The sequence below is a fragment of the Hyla sarda genome, chromosome 5, assembly GCF_029499605.1.
Source record: "Hyla sarda isolate aHylSar1 chromosome 5, aHylSar1.hap1, whole genome shotgun sequence".
In the NCBI taxonomy this organism is placed as follows: domain Eukaryota; kingdom Metazoa; phylum Chordata; class Amphibia; order Anura; family Hylidae; genus Hyla; species Hyla sarda.
This window is the reverse complement of record NC_079193.1, coordinates 134,723,303-134,741,875: the sequence shown is the minus strand read 5'-3', so window position 1 is coordinate 134,741,875 and position 18,573 is coordinate 134,723,303. Positions and strand designations below refer to the sequence as shown.

The following is an 18,573-nucleotide window of genomic DNA, read 5'->3' as shown; positions in this document are numbered from 1 at the left end:
GGGGGGATGCAACACATAGGTTATTGTTACAGACATGTCTCAGAGCAATAACATATTGAGTAGCGACTTGTAGTTGGGTATACTGTTAGCAGGTTATGCTGCACATACGGTTAACATGTTTCATGCGGTGCACACAGTGGAGGTAGATCATTTGGTTAGGGTATTGGACACAATTGGTCATTTTTGTTACTGACACGCCTTCAGAACAACACACTAGCTTCATACAGATATCTTGTCATGAATACTCATGATGTTACCCTGTTGCCTGACTCCTCTTCAGGTTAAAGGGGTAATGCCAGTTGCTACTGACTCGTTTTCAGAGCAATTTTGTTGTTTTATTATATTTGTTATGACCTGACACGTTTTCAGGTCAGATACAACCTCGTCTGTTGTATTTCTTGATTACGTTATCATTTCGTTATAGTACACAGATTCAACTATCCGGCATAGTTGCACGTTCTCTTTTAAGGAGGGCCAGCATTTAGTTGCAGATATATTGTGCATTTAATACAGTTACATGACTAATTTCTTTATGATAGGGGATTGAATCGTAGTTGCTGCTGTCTCATTTCAGAGCAATTGATTTGACATGGTTATGTAGGTAATCTGACACGTTTCAGATAGCATACAATCTCAATATGGCATTTCACACTTACGTATTTGTAAAAAAAACAAAAAAAGTGGTTTACAAAGACCTGTGACGTTTACAGGCACAATGATTTCACAAAGACCTGTCATGTCTACAGGCTCGAGGGTTTCGCGGGGACCTGTGACTGGTTCAGGCACGACGGTGTCACAAAGACCTGTCAGGTCTACATGAATGATGGTTCACCAAAACACTGGTCACGTCTACAGGCACGTTGCTCACGCAGGGAGCTGTCATCTGCAACGGGTCATCACTTCCAAGTCCAGTTGGGTCAGTCAGGTGGCTAGTTAGGTATGTCTGTTGTTACTGTCTCAATCAGGTAAGGTGCCTTCGTGAACCTTGTCAGGCGACATGACCCACACGGTCTATCAGGTAGATAGGTATTTCTTGTCATTTACCTGTCAGTTTAGTTTTTGCCTCTTAAATAGCAGGGGATTGGTGCTTGTCAGACCTGCCATGTAGTTAGCCTGTCCGTGTCCATTTGAAGTAATGTCACAAGTAGGGATGGTAATAGGTATAGTTTAGTTAGTATATTTGGCAGGGAAGGTTATTCTCAGGTTGATTCTTTACAGATGGACGTTACTACCAGTTTCCAAGGTATGGTTACCACCTCTAGTAGTCACTAGTTGGTCAGGGCTACTCTTTCAGCACATTACGTATAGTCTACTTCGAGTATGTGAAGATTGATGCTGGGTGTAGGATGTGTTATTTCAGGAATTGTATTCATCCTAGCATGGTTGCTTTTTGCCCTCTATAGGCGTGCCCTCATTGCGCGGTTATGGCACAACTCAGACCGCTATGCCTGGGTAAGATCTTGTATAGGTATGTAGGCAATCTGTCCTGTCACTAGTACACGTATGGAGCCCTGAACACAAGTATAAAGCCTGATGGGCTGTATTTGTGTGAGGGGCAGAAGTAATTATCGCTCCCTGCACTTCCAGGTGGGTCTTATTGGGAACAGGTGGGGGCGTGTGTATATAACTTCTCCCTCTCCTACAGGGGCGGAGCACGTGACGTTTGTGGAACCCACCCAACCCTCCCTTATTTTATTCCTTCACTATAGTGCATGCCCTCTATAGGCATGCCCTCATTGCGCGGTTATGGCACAACTCAGACCGCTATGCCTGGGTAAGATCTTGTATAGGTATGTAGGCAATCTGTCCTGTCACTAGTACACGTATGGAGCCCTGAACACAAATATAATTATGCAACATTGTATGGACGGTATTTTTTATTGTAAGAAAGGTGGCAATACAGGGTCACTTCAACTGGTTTGTGCTACTATAGATTATGGAGGTAAATATTGTGATTTTGATATGCGATATAATAAACAAATGGTGAAATCCCCCCTATTTAATGTCCAATCCTATTTCATAAAGCCAACTCGCCCAATTTCATGTTCATTGACTGAACATAAAATGGAGGGGATTGGATATTTAAATGGGAAGAAATTAGGTTAATTCCTCCCCTGCATTTCATGTGCTTGGCCTGGTATAGTGCAGTCTCCATCTTCTTCGGCATTGTTGTGTTGCTCGATTGTGCAGCGCAGCCACATGGGAGGGAACACTGGGAGTATGTGTATTCTCTTAAGGACCGAGAGGGGGTTTTGCTTTTTTAATTTAAATTGTCCTCGTCTGACTCCTATCTCTCTTATTTTTCTGTATATGGGGCTGTATGAGGCTAATTTTTTGCACTTTGATCTGTAGTTTTTATCGGTTCCATTTTTTTTTTTTTATGGGACTTTTTCGTCACTTTTTAATTAGTGTTAGGCATGAATATTCGTAATGCAAATTTTTATCACGAATATCGGCACTTCGCGATTTCCTGAATATTTAGAATATAGTGCTATATATTCGTTTATTTTTTTTTCACATGCGAATTTTCCATGCGAATAGGGGTCTATCACATGGGTCTGTTTTTGTTTTTTCCCTATGCAAATTTTATACGAATTTTCCACTCGGGAATTTTTGCATGGGGGAAAAAAAAAGTGAATGAACATAGTCTAATATAGTCAATATATTAGCGAAATATCGCAAATTCGAATATGGCCCTTGCTGCTCATCACTATAAAATTTTTTCTGGTATATGAAATGACCAAAAATTTGCAATCCTGTTATTTGTTATTCTTATGTTTACGCCATTGGCCGTGCAGTTTTATTAACCACTTAGGGACCCAGGGCATACAGCAGTACCCTGTGCAAACCCCTGGGTCCCATGTCGGCAGTTTGCCGATTTTTAGTTTTGCAACATCTGGAGGGCCACAGTTTGGAGATCACTGTGCAGTGGTTTCTAAACCGTGGCCCTCTCAATCTTGCAAAACTACAACTCCCAGCATGCACGAACAGCAAACGGCTGTCTCGCCATGCTGGGACTTGTAGTTGCGTACCTCCAGCTATTGTATAAATACATCTCACAGCATGCCCTTCGGCAATCAGTACATGCTGGGAGTTGTAGTTTAGTGACAGCTGGAGGCACAAGTACAACTCCCAGCATGCAAGGTCTGTCAGTGCATGCTGGGAGTTGTAGTTTTGCAAAAGCTGGAGAACTTTGAAGCCCTCTGATGTCTTCCAAAACATGTCAACTTTATGATGCAACCAAAGTAGACATGTTGTATATGTGAATCCATATATAATTTATTTGGGATGTCCATTTTCCTTATAAGTAAGTTTCAAAGTAAAAAAAAATGAAAATTTTTCATAAAAGTTTGGAATTTTTCACCAAGAAATGATGTAAGTATCAACGAAAACTTGCCACTAACATACAGTAGAATATGTCACGAAAAAAACAATCTTGGAATCAGAATGAAAAGTAAAAGCATCCCAGAGTTAATTCTTAAAGTGACAGTGGTCGGATGTGCAAAAAATGTCCGATTCCTTAAAGGAGTAGTCCAGTGGTGAACAAGTGATGAGCAACTTATGCCCTATCCTAAGGATAGGGGATAAGTTGCAGATCACGGGGGGACCCCACGTTGTGGCCCCCCACGATCTCCTGTACGGGGCCTCGGCAGCCCGCGCGAAGGGGGTATGTCGACCACCGCACAAAGCGGCGGCCGACACGCCCCCTCAATACAACGCTATGGCAGAGGCGGAGCGCTGCCTTCGGCAATCTCCGGCTCTGTAATAGCGATATATTGAGGGGGCGTGTTTGCCTCCGCTTCGTGCGGTGGTCGACACCCGCTATCTGCCCGGAGAGCCTGGCCCCCATACAGAGAGACCACGGGGGCCCCAGCGGTCAGACCCCCCGCAATCTCAAACTTATAACTTATCCCCTATCCTTAGGATAAGGGAGAAGTTTTTCACCACTGGACTACCCCTTTAAGGTGAAAATGGGCTGGGTTTTTAAGGGGTTAATGTTATATTTTAATAGTTCTGACATTTATGCTTATAAAAATGTACTATCTTTTGTCTTTACATTTTTTTTCTCACAATTTTTTAGTCCCCATAGGACAAATTTTTTCCAAACAGTGTCTCTTCAATTTTTAAAACAAAAAACTGGATGTCCAGCACCAAGGTTCGTGCAAAACAGATTCTTTAATGCTTAAAATGCCATAGCAGGGGTCATATAGTGACGCGTTTCAGGTGCGTTAGCATAGGGGTGCTAACGCACCTGAAACGCGTCACTATATGACCCCTGCTATGGCATTTTAAGCATTAAAGAATCTGTTTTGCACGAACCTTGGCGCTGGACATCCAGTTTTTTGTTTTGCTAAGTGGTGCTGCCTCGCACAGTCCGTGCGCTTGGGGCCCTGGAGGGTGAGCTGAGAATTCCATTACATCTCCTCTCTTCAATTTTTGTATGACTACAACTCCCAGTATGCCCGGACAGCCAAAGGCTGGGAGTTGTAGTTTTGCAACAGCTGGAGGCACACTGTTTGGAAAACACTGCGATGGGGGCTATTGGCTATGGGAACCTCTGTCAGTCCTCTCAAATGATCAGGACCCTGCAGCATTTACCACGGGTGTCCCAATCACCTCCACTGAGATACCGGCATTTGATTTAGGCATTTTAGACATCGCAATCAAAGTTCATCGTCTAAAGGAAAAATGCCGGACATCACCCGGATCGCTGATATTTGAACTGAGCCGTGCTTCTGAGCTAGCTTCATACAGCTGCACCATAGAGGGGTAATTCGCCTCCTCTCTGAGGAGAGACAGTCTGCCACATGTTGGAGGTCCCGGACCGTGCAGCAGGGGATCATAGAATACAGCTGCAGCCGTTGGACCTGCCACTGGAGCTGTTGGACCCGCTGCCGCAGGTAATCACCACATCATTTTCCAATTATTGTCATTCAATTGGGATTGCGATATAACGTGCAGGCCCTATATGTATATATATTTAGCTAGCATGTGGAGCAGTGGTGAAATCATCATATTCCTGCAGAAAAGGCAAAACAATAAGATATAGAAGTGCAGGAGACTTATAACTATACATGGGAGCAGTATAGGCCCCTATAATTATATATGGGGGACTATAACAAGGGGCATAGAGGTGAATGGGGCCTAGAACTATTTGGGGGGGCACAGAGGGTACATATTTAGGCAGTATAAGGACCAACAACTATATTTGAAGGCAGTATAGTGGTCTACAAGTATACATGTTACATATCACTCCATTTTGCTATCCGTATGTGTGTCATGGAAATATGATTAGCCCAGTCTTATTATATAAATGCAATGACGACCCACAGGTCCAATCTCCTGAAAAAATAAAATCACAGGGCTCTATAATGCACTTTATCAAGCTGGTGACTGATCCATAATATAGATGTCAAAGTGCATTCACTATTACACATTACTCCCATTATCTATAGCAGTGATGGCGAACCTTTTTGAGCCAGAGTGCCAAAACCATAATGCACGCCAACTTTTTATTCCTCAAAGTGACAGCACAGCAATTAAATCTCAGTATTCTGATTTTAAGTTTAGAAAAAACAACTTAGGTAGGCAGTATGTTCCCCCACATTAGGTTGTAGTTCCCCTACATTAGGTTGGCAGTATAGTTCCCCCACATTAGGTTGGCAGTATAGTTCCCCCACATTAGGTTGGCAGTATGTTCACCCACATTAGGTTGTAGTTCCCCCACTTAGGTAGGCAGTATAATTCCCCCACATTAGGTTGGCAGTATAGTTCCCCCACATTAGGTTGGCAGTATAGTTCCCCCACATTAGGTTGGCAGTATAGTTCCCCCACATTAGGTAGGTAGTATAGTTCCCCCACATTAGGTAGGTAGGCAGTATAGATTCCCCCCACATTAGGTTGGCAGAATGTTCCCCCACTTTAGGTTGTAGTTCCCCCACATTAGGTTGGCAGTATAGTTCCCCCACATTAGGTTGGCAGTATAGTTCCCCCACATTAGGCTGGCAGTATAGTTCCCCCACATTAGGTAGGCAGTATGTTCCACCACATTAGGTTGTAGTTCCCCCAGAAAAGTAACTGGACATCCTTATGTCCAAAAAAGAACTTTCGGGACACAGGGATATCCCGATTTGCCTCGCCTGGCGAACTATGACCACGTGCCCACAGAGGGGGCTCGGCGTGCCATAGGTTCGCCATCACTGATCTATAGCAGATCTATTGGTTAAGTCATAAATACCTCACAGGCTGTAGTTTTTGACCACATGCCAATAAAATCATAGTAAGACCACACTATAACGCATGCGGTTTAGCTGCAAATCATAAATGGCTGAGAACGGCATGGAACTGTCAGACATTCCCTATTATTATTATTATTCATCGGGGCGCTCGTAAATGTCCTCCGTTTAATCACATTCTGCCCTTGCACACATGTAGCATCAGCTCCTTTCTCCGTACTTAAGGGCTTACGAGTTCCTGTTCCAGCCTTTTAAAAAGCGCGGGAATCGTAAGGCGGCGCCTCATTGCGAGCTTTCCACAAATGAGGGCCCGGGCTTCACCAAAATGTCTGCCACGAGAATACTCTAGCGGACACTTCTTGTATGTTAGTAACTCGAATGGTTTTCCTCAGCATCTCTGCCGCGGGTGGAACAGCTGACCAAACGTGGATGAGTAAGTATGTCTCCTCTGGATTATCGTATTTACTCCTGAGTGCCACCGGGGACCAACCCCTCACATAACACAGCGTGTGGGACACAAAGGTGATATAAGAACCGTCCGAAAAGTATGTCTGAGTTATAAACTCGCTTTGTTATGAAAGGGACGCAACTCATGGCGCCAAGTATTACAATGACTTATGTGCGCTTTATGTAAGAACGGTGCAGATACAGCTGTGCGACCGTAGCCTGAATATTACATCGCACTGACCTGGAGACTCGTTTACACCGGGCAACTATTGCTCTAGTCTTCATGGTATGTAAGGGCTGTGAACAGATGAGAATCCCGCTGTGAGGTGGAATTTTGCGACCCATGCAAACGTGCGACCGCTACAGACATACGTGACAGATAAGCCTCTCCCCCTGGGAATAAGGGGGGTGAGCGGGTGGTACTTATTGCACGGGCTGGGGATATAAGGGGATTGGGGGGGGGGGGGGGACAAACTGCACGGGCTGGGAATAAGGGGATGGGGACAAACTGCACGGGCTGGGGATATAAGGGGATTGGGGGGGGGACAAACTGCACGGGCTGGGGATATAAGGGGATTGGGGGGGGACAAACTGCACGGGCTGGGGATATAAGGGGATTGGCGGGGGACAAACTGCACGGGCTGGGGATATAAGGGGATTGGGGGGGGGGACAAACTGCACGGGCTGGGGATATAAGGGGATTGGGGGGGACAAACTGCACGGGCTGGGGATATAAGGGGATGGGGGGGGACAAACTGCACGGCCTGGGGATATAAGGGGATTGGCGGGGGACAAACTGCACGGGCTGGGGATATAAGGGGATTGGGGGGGGACAAACTGCACGGGCTGGGGATTGGGGGGGACAAACTGCACGGGCTGGGGATTGGGGGGGGGACAAACTGCACGGGCTGGGGATTGGGGGGGGGACAAACTGCACGGGCTGGGAATAAGGGGATGGGGACAAACTGCACGGGCTGGGAATATAAGGGGATTGGGGGGGGGCAAACTGCACGGGCTGGGGATTGGGGGGGGGACAAACTGCACGGGCTGGGGATATAAGGGGATTGGGGGGGGACAAACTGCACGGGCTGGGGATATAAGGGGATTGGCGGGGGACAAACTGCACGGGCTGGGGATATAAGGGGATTGGGGGGGGGGACAAACTGCACGGGCTGGGGATTGGGGGGGACAAACTGCACGGGCTGGGGATTGGGGTGGGGGACAAACTGCACGGGCTGGGGATATAAGGGGATTGGGGGGGGGGGGACAAACTGCACGGGCTGGGGATTGGGGGGGGGACAAACTGCACGGGCTGGGGATATAAGGGGATGGGGGGGGACAAACTGCACGGGCTGGGGATATAAGGGGATTGGCGGGGGACAAACTGCACGGGCTGGGGATATAAGGGGATTGGGGGGGACAAACTGCACGGGCTGGGGATATAAGGGGATGGGGGGGGGACAAACTGCACGGGCTGGGGATATAAGGGGATGGGGGGGGACAAACTGCACGGGCTGGGGATATAAGGGGATTGGCGGGGGACAAACTGCACGGGCTGGGGATATAAGGGGATTGGGGGGGGACAAACTGCTGGGGATTGGGGGGGACAAACTGCACGGGCTGGGGATTGGGGGGGGGGACAAACTGCACGGGCTGGGGATATAAGGGGATTGGGGGGGGACAAACTGCACGGGCTGGGGATATAAGGGGATTGGCGGGGGACAAACTGCACGGGCTGGGGATATAAGGGGATTGGGGGGGGGGACAAACTGCACGGGCTGGGGATATAAGGGGATTGGGGGGGACAAACTGCACGGCCTGGGGATATAAGGGGATTGGGGGGGGCAAACTGCACGGGCTGGGGATTGGGGGGGGGGGGGACAAACTGCACGGGCTGGGGATATAAGGGGATTGGGGGGGGACAAACTGCACGGGCTGGGGATTGGGGGGGGACAAACTGCACGGGCTGGGGATATAAGGGGATGGGGGGGGACAAACTGCACGGGCTGGGGATATAAGGGGATTGGCGGGGGACAAACTGCACGGGCTGGGGATATAAGGGGATTGGGGGGGGACAAACTGCACGGGCTGGGGATTGGGGGGGACAAACTGCACGGGCTGGGGATTGGGGGGGGGGACAAACTGCACGGGCTGGGGATTGGGGGGGGGACAAACTGCACGGGCTGGGAATAAGGGGATGGGGACAAACTGCACGGGCTGGGAATATAAGGGGATTGGGGGGGGGGCAAACTGCACGGGCTGGGGATTGGGGGGGGGACAAACTGCACGGGCTGGGGATATAAGGGGATTGGGGGGGACAAACTGCACGGGCTGGGGATATAAGGGGATTGGCGGGGGACAAACTGCACGGGCTGGGGATATAAGGGGATTGGGGGGGGGGACAAACTGCACGGGCTGGGGATTGGGGGGGACAAACTGCACGGGCTGGGGATTGGGGTGGGGGACAAACTGCACGGGCTGGGGATATAAGGGGATTGGGGGGGGGACAAACTGCATGGGCTGGGGATTGGGGGGGGGGGACAAACTGCACGGGCTGGGGATATAAGGGGATGGGGGGGGACAAACTGCACGGGCTGGGGATATAAGGGGATTGGCGGGGGACAAACTGCACGGGCTGGGGATATAAGGGGATTGGGGGGGACAAACTGCACGGGCTGGGGATATAAGGGGATGGGGGGGGGACAAACTGCACGGGCTGGGGATATAAGGGGATGGGGGGGGACAAACTGCACGGGCTGGGGATATAAGGGGATTGGCGGGGGACAAACTGCACGGGCTGGGGATATAAGGGGATTGGGGGGGGACAAACTGCTGGGGATTGGGGGGGACAAACTGCACGGGCTGGGGATTGGGGGGGGGGGACAAACTGCACGGGCTGGGGATATAAGGGGATTGGGGGGGACAAACTGCACGGGCTGGGGATATAAGGGGATTGGCGGGGGACAAACTGCACGGGCTGGGGATATAAGGGGATTGGGGGGGGGGACAAACTGCACGGGCTGGGGATATAAGGGGATTGGGGGGGACAAACTGCACGGGCTGGGGATATAAGGGGATTGGGGGGGGCAAACTGCACGGGCTGGGGATATAAGGGGATTGGGGGGGGACAAACTGCACGGGCTGGGGATATAAGGGGATTGGGGGGGGAGGGATAGGGTTGGGCGGTATACCAGTTCATACCGAACACCGAAAATTTTGTGCTGCACGATATGAATTTTAACCCATACCGTAATACCGGTTTGGCCCCTCCCCCTCGGGAATGAATGAATTGTCAGCGCTGCGCTGTCCCCACGTTAGGGAACTAATGATATGTGACCCTCGATCGCTGTTCTGCCCCCCCCCAATTACTAGCCCAGCGCTGCGCTGTCACCATCGGGGTACTAACATATGTCACCAGCAAGCGCTGCCCTCCTGGTCCTCCTGTTGGTTGCGGTCGCCGGCGCTGACACACTATACCAGTGGTCTTCAACCTTCAGATGTTGCAAAACTACAACTTCCAGCATGCCCGGAGGTTGAAGACCACTGCTCTATACTGTACCCCTATGCCCGTGCTGCAAAAGGTAAACAAAATTAAAATAAACTTTACCTCACCTTTCCCGTCGGTTCGGACCAGCTTCCTAGGGAATGGAACGTCGGACATCCGTCAGCCTATCACCGGCCGCAGCGATGTTCCGCCTGGGCCGGTGATAGGTTGAGTGCACTGTCATGTAAGAAGCCGGCTTCTTACATGACAGTGGGCTCAGCCTATCACCGGCCGAGGCAGAACATCGCTGCGGCCGGTGATAGGCTGACGGATGTCCGACGTTCACGTCCCCAGGAAGAGCGTAAGGAACGTAGGAACATGCGTTAAAGTTAATTTTTGTTTACCTTTTGCAGCCCGGGCATAGGGATACGGCTATAGAGTGTCAGCGCCGGCGGCCGCAACAAACAGGAGGACGAGGAGGGCAGTGCTTGTGAGTGACGTGAGTAGTACCCTGGTGGGGACAGCCCAGCGCTGGGCTAATAATCAAAACAATTTTTTTGGGGGGAGAGAAATACTGTTATACAAAAATACCGCAATACACATATTTGGCCATACCGCCCAGCCCTAGGCGGGGGGACATACTGCGCGGGCTGGGGATGGGGATGGGGGGGGGGTGGATGGGGGGATGGTACATAGGGACATACTGCACGGGATGTGGGAGACATACTGCACGGGATGGGGATGGGGGGGATGGGACATACTACATGGGCTGGGGATGGGACATACTGCATGGGTTGGGGATAAGGGGGGATGTGAGGGACATACTGCACGGGCTGGGGATAAGGGGGGGGGATGTGAGGGACATACTGCACGGGCTGGGGATAAGGGGGGGGATGTGAGGGACATACTGCACGGGCTGGGGATAAGGGGGGGGATGTGAGGGACATACTGCACGGGCTGGGGATAAGGGGGGGGATGTGAGGGACATACTGCACGGGCTGGGGATAAGGGGGGGGATGTGATGGACATACTGCACGGGCTGGGGATAAGGGGGGGGATGTGAGGGACATACTGCACGGGCTGGGGATAAGGGGGGGGATGTGATGGACATACTGCACGGGCTGGGGATAAGTGGGGGGATGTGAGGGACATACTGCACGGGCTGGGGATAAGTGGGGGGATGTGAGGGACATACTGCACGGGCTGGGGATAAGTGGGGGGATGTGAGGGACATACTGCACGGGCTGGGGATAAGTGGGGGGATGTGAGGGACATACTGCACGGGCTGGGGATAAGTGGGGGGATGTGAGGGACATACTGCACGGGCTGGGGATAAGTGGGGGGATGTGAGGGACATACTGCACGGGCTGGGGATAAGGGGGGATGTGAGGGACATACTGCACGGGCTGGGGATAAGGGGGGATGTGAGGGACATACTGCACGGGCTGGGGATAAGGGGGGATGTGAGGGACATACTGCACGGGCTGGGGATAAGGGGGGATGTGAGGGACATACTGCACGGGCTGGGGATAAGGGGGGGTGTGAGGGACATACTGCACGGGCTGGGGATAAGGGGGGATGTGAGGGACATACTGCACGGGCTGGGGATAAGGGGGGATGTGAGGGACATACTGCACGGGCTGGGGATAAGGGGGAGGTGGGGGGGGCATCACAGCACGCAAGCTGGGGATGATTTCTATGTGTGAAGGGTGACATACCGCACACATCTCCGCTGCGCTTCGGAGAATAGAGATGTTGTGAACTACAACCACCAGGAGACTAGAGGCAGAATGCTGGTGTTATACCACAGACTGAAGACTCCTGAATGACACATGCTGGGGGGAGTTGTAGTACCTTTTGTGTGTGTGTATGCCAGTGTATCCCAACCAGGGCTGAATTATATTAGTGTGCTGTGTATAATGCTGTATATATTTGTGTGTGTGTGTGTGTATATATGTGTGTATATGTATATATATATATATATATATATATATATATATATATATATATTTAGTGTGCTGTGTATAATGCATGTTTCCTCGGACTGCAAGGGGGAGGATGAACTGTACGGGCTGGTTTCTGCTCTTCATGGGGTGTTCATTAGCCCCATAAAGAGGTCATAGAAATGCATGGGGTTTGTGCAGGACATGAACATCACTGTATGAACCCTGTGCATTTCTATATCAGAGTTCATACAGGGAAGCCGAGATGCACGGGGCTCATACAGGGAAGCCGAGATGCACGGGGCTCATACAGGGAAGCCGAGATGCACGGGGCTCATACAGGGAAGCCGAGATGCACGGGGCTCATACAGGGAAGCCGAGATGCACGGGGGCTCATACAGGGAAGCCGAGATGCACGGGGGCTCATACAGGGAAGCCGAGATGCACGGGGGCTCATACAGGGAAGCCGAGATGCACGGGGGCTCATACAGGGAAGCCGAGATGCACGGGGGTTCATACAGGGAAGCCGAGATGCACGGGGGTTCATACAGGGAAGCCGAGATGCACGGGGGTTCATACAGGGAAGCCGAGATGCACGGGGGTTCATACAGGGAAGCCGAGATGCACGGGGGTTCATACAGGGAAGCCGAGATGCACGGGGGTTCATACAGGGAAGCCGAGATGCACGGGGGTTCATACAGGGAAGCCGAGATGCACGGGGGTTCATACAGGGAAGCCGAGATGCACGGGGGTTCATACAGGGAAGCCGAGATGCACGGGGGTTCATACAGGGAAGCCGAGATGCACGGGGGTTCATACAGGGAAGCCGAGATGCACGGGGGTTCATACAGGGAAGCCGAGATGCACGGGGGTTCATACAGGGAAGCCGAGATGCACGGGGGTTCATACAGGGAAGCCGAGATGCACGGGGGTTCATACAGGGAAGCCGAGATGCACGGGGGTTCATACAGGGAAGCCGAGATGCACGGGGGTTCATACAGGGAAGCCGAGATGCACGGGGGTTCATACAGGGAAGCCGAGATGCACGGGGGTGCATACAGGGAAGCCGAGATGCACGGGGGTGCATACAGGGAAGCCGAGATGCACGGGGGTTCATACAGGGAAGCCGAGATGCACGGGGGTTCATACAGGGAAGCCGAGATGCACGGGGGTGCATACAGGGAAGCCGAGATGCACGGGGGTTCATACAGGGAAGCAGAGATGCACGGGGTTTGTACAGTGGTCTTCATGTCAGCGTTCATTGTACTGCAGCTTTGAAAGAAAATCATGTCAGGAGGGACGTACAGGAGAAATTACTGTAGCATGTAAATCTTCAAAAATGGATTATGGCGGCGGCCGCCAATTGAAATCTACACTTGCAGAATTCTGCAAGTGGAGATTTAGATTAAATCATTAACCTGTCTAGGACCAAGGGCGGTGGATTGAATGGGATGCCTGCTGAAAAGTAGGCATCCCGTGCCAATGCCTGGGGGGCTCCTGATGTGTTATTCAGGAGTCTTTAGTCTGTGGTATAACACCAGCATGCTGCCTCTGTAGTCTCCTGGGGGTTGTAGTAGTGCTGGGCGGTATACCGGTATGAACCGGATACCGTTTTTTTTTTTTTTTTCTCCCACAGTATGGATTTTTGCCCATACCACTATACCGGTCGGGCCCCTCCCTCCGGATGAATTGTAGAGCCCAGCGCGGCGCCATCACTTGTCCCAGTGTGCTTCTGTGTCCCCCTGCTGCGCCTGTCAGCCAGTATCCTCGCGAGCACGATCAATCCCCACCGCTAGCAGGATCCCTGTGCCCACTAGCGGTGTCACAAGAATGCTGAGCGCGATCGCTACCATCACCGCTAGCGGGGTCCCTGTGCCCACTAGCGGTGTCACAAGAATGCAGAGCGCGGCTCTGTTCCCCGTCCCTGTCAGCTCTCAGGGTAAGGGAATAGATTCAAAAGCCTTGCGCGCAGCTAACGCAGTACTACGCAAATAGCGTAGGGCTAACGCTAGGCTCCTACAGCTGCCTACGTTAGCCCTACATGATTTGCGTAGTGCTGCGCCTGCGCAGTACTACGTTAGCTGCGCGCGAGGCTTTTAAATCTGTTCCCTTACCCTGAGAGCTGACAGGGACGGGGAACAGAGCTGCCCTCGGCATTCTTGTGACACTGCTAGTGGGCACAGGGACCCCGCTAGCAGTGATGGCAGCGCTCGCACTCGCAGGGGGCACATTTGACACCGCTAGTGGGCACAGGGACCCCGCTCGCGGGGGGGGGGGGGGACACAGGTGGTAATGCCGTGATACCGCGATAATAAAAAAAAATACTGTGATATTCATTTTAGGCCATACCGCCCAGCACTAGGTTGTAGTTCACCACACCTCGACAGCATACACAACAGAGACTACAAATCCCAGCATGTTGTGTCAGGAGTCTTCAGTCTGTTATATAGCACCAGCAGCTGCCTCAGTAGTCTCCTGGGGGTTGTAGTTCACAACACCTCTATGGTCTCTCACCAGTGGAAACTTGTGTCCTCCGAAGGCAGAGCAGGGGGAGGGGAGATGAGCCGTGTACATCCCCTCTCCCCTGCTCTTCTGACTTCCTTACCCTGTGGAAACTTGTGTCCTCTGAAGGCAGAGCAGGGGGAGGGGAGATGAGCTCTGCCTTATGTCTGCCATGCAGACCTGCATCCTCCGGGAGGGGGAGATGAGGTGGCGTGGCGTATTTATGTTATTTCTCTCATGCAGACGTGCGACCTCCGGGCTCTGCCTTCGCTCCTCCCAGCTCTAGTGGTCGCACGTTTGCATGGGTTGCAAAATTCCACCTCACACCGCCCCAAGGTTCTCTGACCACGCCCATGAGCTGGCAGCCACAGAGCTATCATGAGTGCCTTTCTAATCGCACAGGATACTCCATATTTAACCCCTTAAGGACCCAGGGTTTTTCCGATTTTGCACTTTCGTTTTTTCCTCGTTACCCTTAAATCATACTCCTTTCAATTTTGCACCTAAAAATCCATATGATGGCTTATTTTTTGCGCCTCCAATTCTACTTTGTAATGACATCAGTCACTTTACCCAAAAATCTATGGCAAAAGGGGGGGGGAAAATCAATGTTCAACAAAATTGAAGAAAAAACGCCATTTTGTAAATTTTGGGGGCTTCCATATCTACGCAGTACATTTTTCGGTAAAAATGACGCCACTTCTTTTATTCTGAAATTATACCCTAATTATATAGGTTTGATTTTTGTCGTACTTCTGGAAAAAATCATAACTACCATATATACTCGATGCTGAAAACTTATAGTCGAGTCATGCCTTTTGGGGTGAAATTAGGGGCCTCGGCTTATATTCGGGTCGGCTTATACTCGAGTATATACGGTACATGCATGAAAATGAATACGTTTAAAATTGTCATGTTTTGACCCCTATAACTTTTTTTTTATTTTTCCACGTATGGGGCGGAATGTGGGCAAATTTTTTGCGCCGTGATCTGAAGTTTTTAGCGGTACCATTTTTGTATTGATTTGACTTTTTGATCACTTTTTATTCATTTTTTCATGATATAAAGTTACCAAAAATACATAATTTTGGACTTCGGAATTTTTTTTCGCGTACGCCATTGACTGTGTGGTTTAATTAACCCCTTAAGGACCAGGCCATTTTACACCTTAACCCCTTAAGGACACAGGACGTAAATGTACGTCCTGGTGTGGTGGTACTTAACGCACCAGGACGTACATTTACGTCCTGTGCATAACCACGGGCATCGGAGCGATGCCCGTGTCATGCGCGGCTGATCCCGGCTGCTAATCGCAGCCAGGGACCTGCCGGCAATGGCCGACGCCCGCGATCTCGCAGGCGTCCGCCATTAACCCCTCAGGTGCCGGGATCAATACAGATCCCGGCATCTGCGGCAGTGCGCAATATAAATGAACGATCGGATCGCCCGCAGCGCTGCTGCGGGGATCCGATCATTCAGAACGCCGCACGGAGGTCCCCTCACCTTCCTGCTCCCGGCGTCTTCTGCTCTGGTCTGAGATCGAGCAGACCAGAGCAGAAGATGACCGATAACACTGATCTGTTCTATGTCCTATACATAGAACAGATCAGTATTAGCAATCATGGTATGGACTATTCAAGTGTAAAAAAAAAAAAAAAAGTGAAAAATCCCCTCCCCCAATAAAAAAGTAAAACGTCCGTTTTTTCCTATTTTACCCCCAAAAAGCGTAAAAAATAAATTTAATAGACATATTTGGTATCGCCGCGTGCGTAAATGTCCGAACTATTAAAATAAAATGTTAATGATCCCGTACGGTGAACGGCGTGAACGTAAAAAAAAAAGTCCAAAATTGCTAGTTTTTTTAATACATTTTATTAAAAAAATTTTATATGCAAATGTGGTATCAAAAAAAAGTACAGATCATGCCGCAAAAAATGAGCCCTCATACCGCCGCTTATACGGAAAAATAAAAAAGTTATAGGTCATCAAAATAAAGGGATTATAAACATACTAATTTGGTTAAAAAGTTTGTAATTTTTTTTTAGCCCAACAATAATATAAAAGTATATAATCATGGTTATCATTTTAATCGTATTGACCCTCAGAATAAAGAACACACATCATTTTTACTGTAAATTGTACGGCGTGAAAACGAAACCTTCCAAAATTAGCAAAATTGCGTTTTTCTTTTTAATTTCCCCACAAAAATAGTGTTTTTTGGTTGCGCCATGCATTTTATGATATAATGAGTTATGTCATTACAAAGGACAACTGGTCGCGCAAAAAACAAGCCCTCATACTAGTCTGTGGATGAAAATATAAGAGTTATGATTTTTAGAAGGCGAGGAGGAAAAAATGAAAACGTAAAAATTAAATTGTCTGAGTCCTTAAGGCCAAAATGGGTCCTTAAGGGGTTAAAGGGGTATTCCGCCCCTAGACATTTTATCCCCTATCCAAAGGATAGGGAATAAGATGTCAGATTGCTGCGGTCCCGCTGCTGGGGATCCCTGGGATCCCCGCTGCGGCACCGTGCTATCATTACAGCACAGAGCGAGTTCGCTCTGTGCGTAATGACGGGCGAAACGGGACGGAGCCGCGTGACGTCATGGCACCGCCCAGCGTGACATCACGGCCCGTCCCCTTAATGCAAGTCTCGCCCCCCTCGCATAGACTTGTATTGAAAGGGGCGGGCCGTGACATCACGAGGGGCGGAGCCGTGACGTAACGATGCTCCGGCCCCTGTACCACCCATCATTACGTGCAGACCGAACTCGCTCTGTGCTGTAATGAGTGCCCAGTGCCGCAGCGGGGATCCCAGGGGTCCCCAGCAGCGGGACCGCGGCGATCTGACATCTTATCCCCTATCCTTTGAATAGGGGATAAAATGTCTAGGGGCGGAATACCCCTTTAAGCACCAGAGCGTTTTTTGCAATTCTGACCACTGTCACTTTAAACATTTAATAACTCTTGGAATCAGAATGATAAGTAAAAGCATTCCAGATTGTTTTTCCGTGACATATTCTACTTTAACTTAGTGGTAAAATTTTATGGTGACTTGCATCCTTTCTTGGTGAAAAATCCCCAAATTTGATGAAAAAAATGAAAATTTTGCATTTTTCTAACTTTGAAGCTCTCTGCTTCTAAGGAAAATGGATATTCAAAATAAAAAATTTTTGGCTCATATATACAATATGTCTACTTTATGTTTGCATCATAAAATTTATGAGTTTTTACTTTTGGAAGACACCAAAGGGCTTCAAAGTTCAGCAGCAATTTTGAAATTTTTCACAAAATTTTCAAACTCGCTATTTTTCATGGACCAGTTCAGGTTTGAAGTGGATTTGAAGGGTCTTCATATTAGAAATACCCCATAAATGACCCCATTATAAAAACTACATCCCCCAAAGTATTCAAAATGACATTCAATAAGTGTATTTATTTTTTACCTAAAATGCTTGGTTTCCCAAAAATTTAACATTTTTAAAAAGGGTAATAGCAGAAAATACCTCCCAAAATTTGTAACACAATTTCTCCCGAGTACGGCGATACCCCATATGTGGCCCTAAACTGTTGCCTTGAAAGACGACAGGGCTCCAAAGTGAGGGCGCCATGCGCATTTGAGGCCTAAATTAGGGACTTGCATAGGGGTGGACATAGGGGTATTCTACGCCAGTGATTCCCAAAAGGGTGCCTCCAGCTGTTGTGAAACTCCCAGCATGCCTGGACAGTCAACGGCTATCTGGCAATACTGGGAGTAGTTGTTTTGCAACAGCTGGAGGCTCCGTTTTGGAAACAGTGGCGTACCAGACTTTTTTCATTTTTATTGGGGAGGGGGGCTGTGTAGGGGTATGTGTATATGTAGTGTTTTTTACTTTTTATTTTATCTTGTGTTAGTGTAGTGTTTTTAGGGTACAGTCACACGGGCGGGGGATCACAGTAGTTTCTCGCTGGCAGTTTGAGC

The 18,573-nt window shown here is 49.6% G+C and overlaps 1 protein-coding gene across 1 annotated transcript in view; it reads left to right on the top strand.

Annotated features, from left to right (window-relative positions):
- Positions 1-6,297: 6,297 nt before the first annotated feature.
- FIGNL1 (fidgetin like 1) overlaps positions 6,298-18,573 on the top strand; it is a gene marked incomplete in the record, with an annotated part of 97,284 nt that continues 85,008 nt past the window's right edge. Inside the window, 2 exon segments of the mRNA XM_056520317.1 lie at positions 6,298-6,758; positions 10,581-10,666.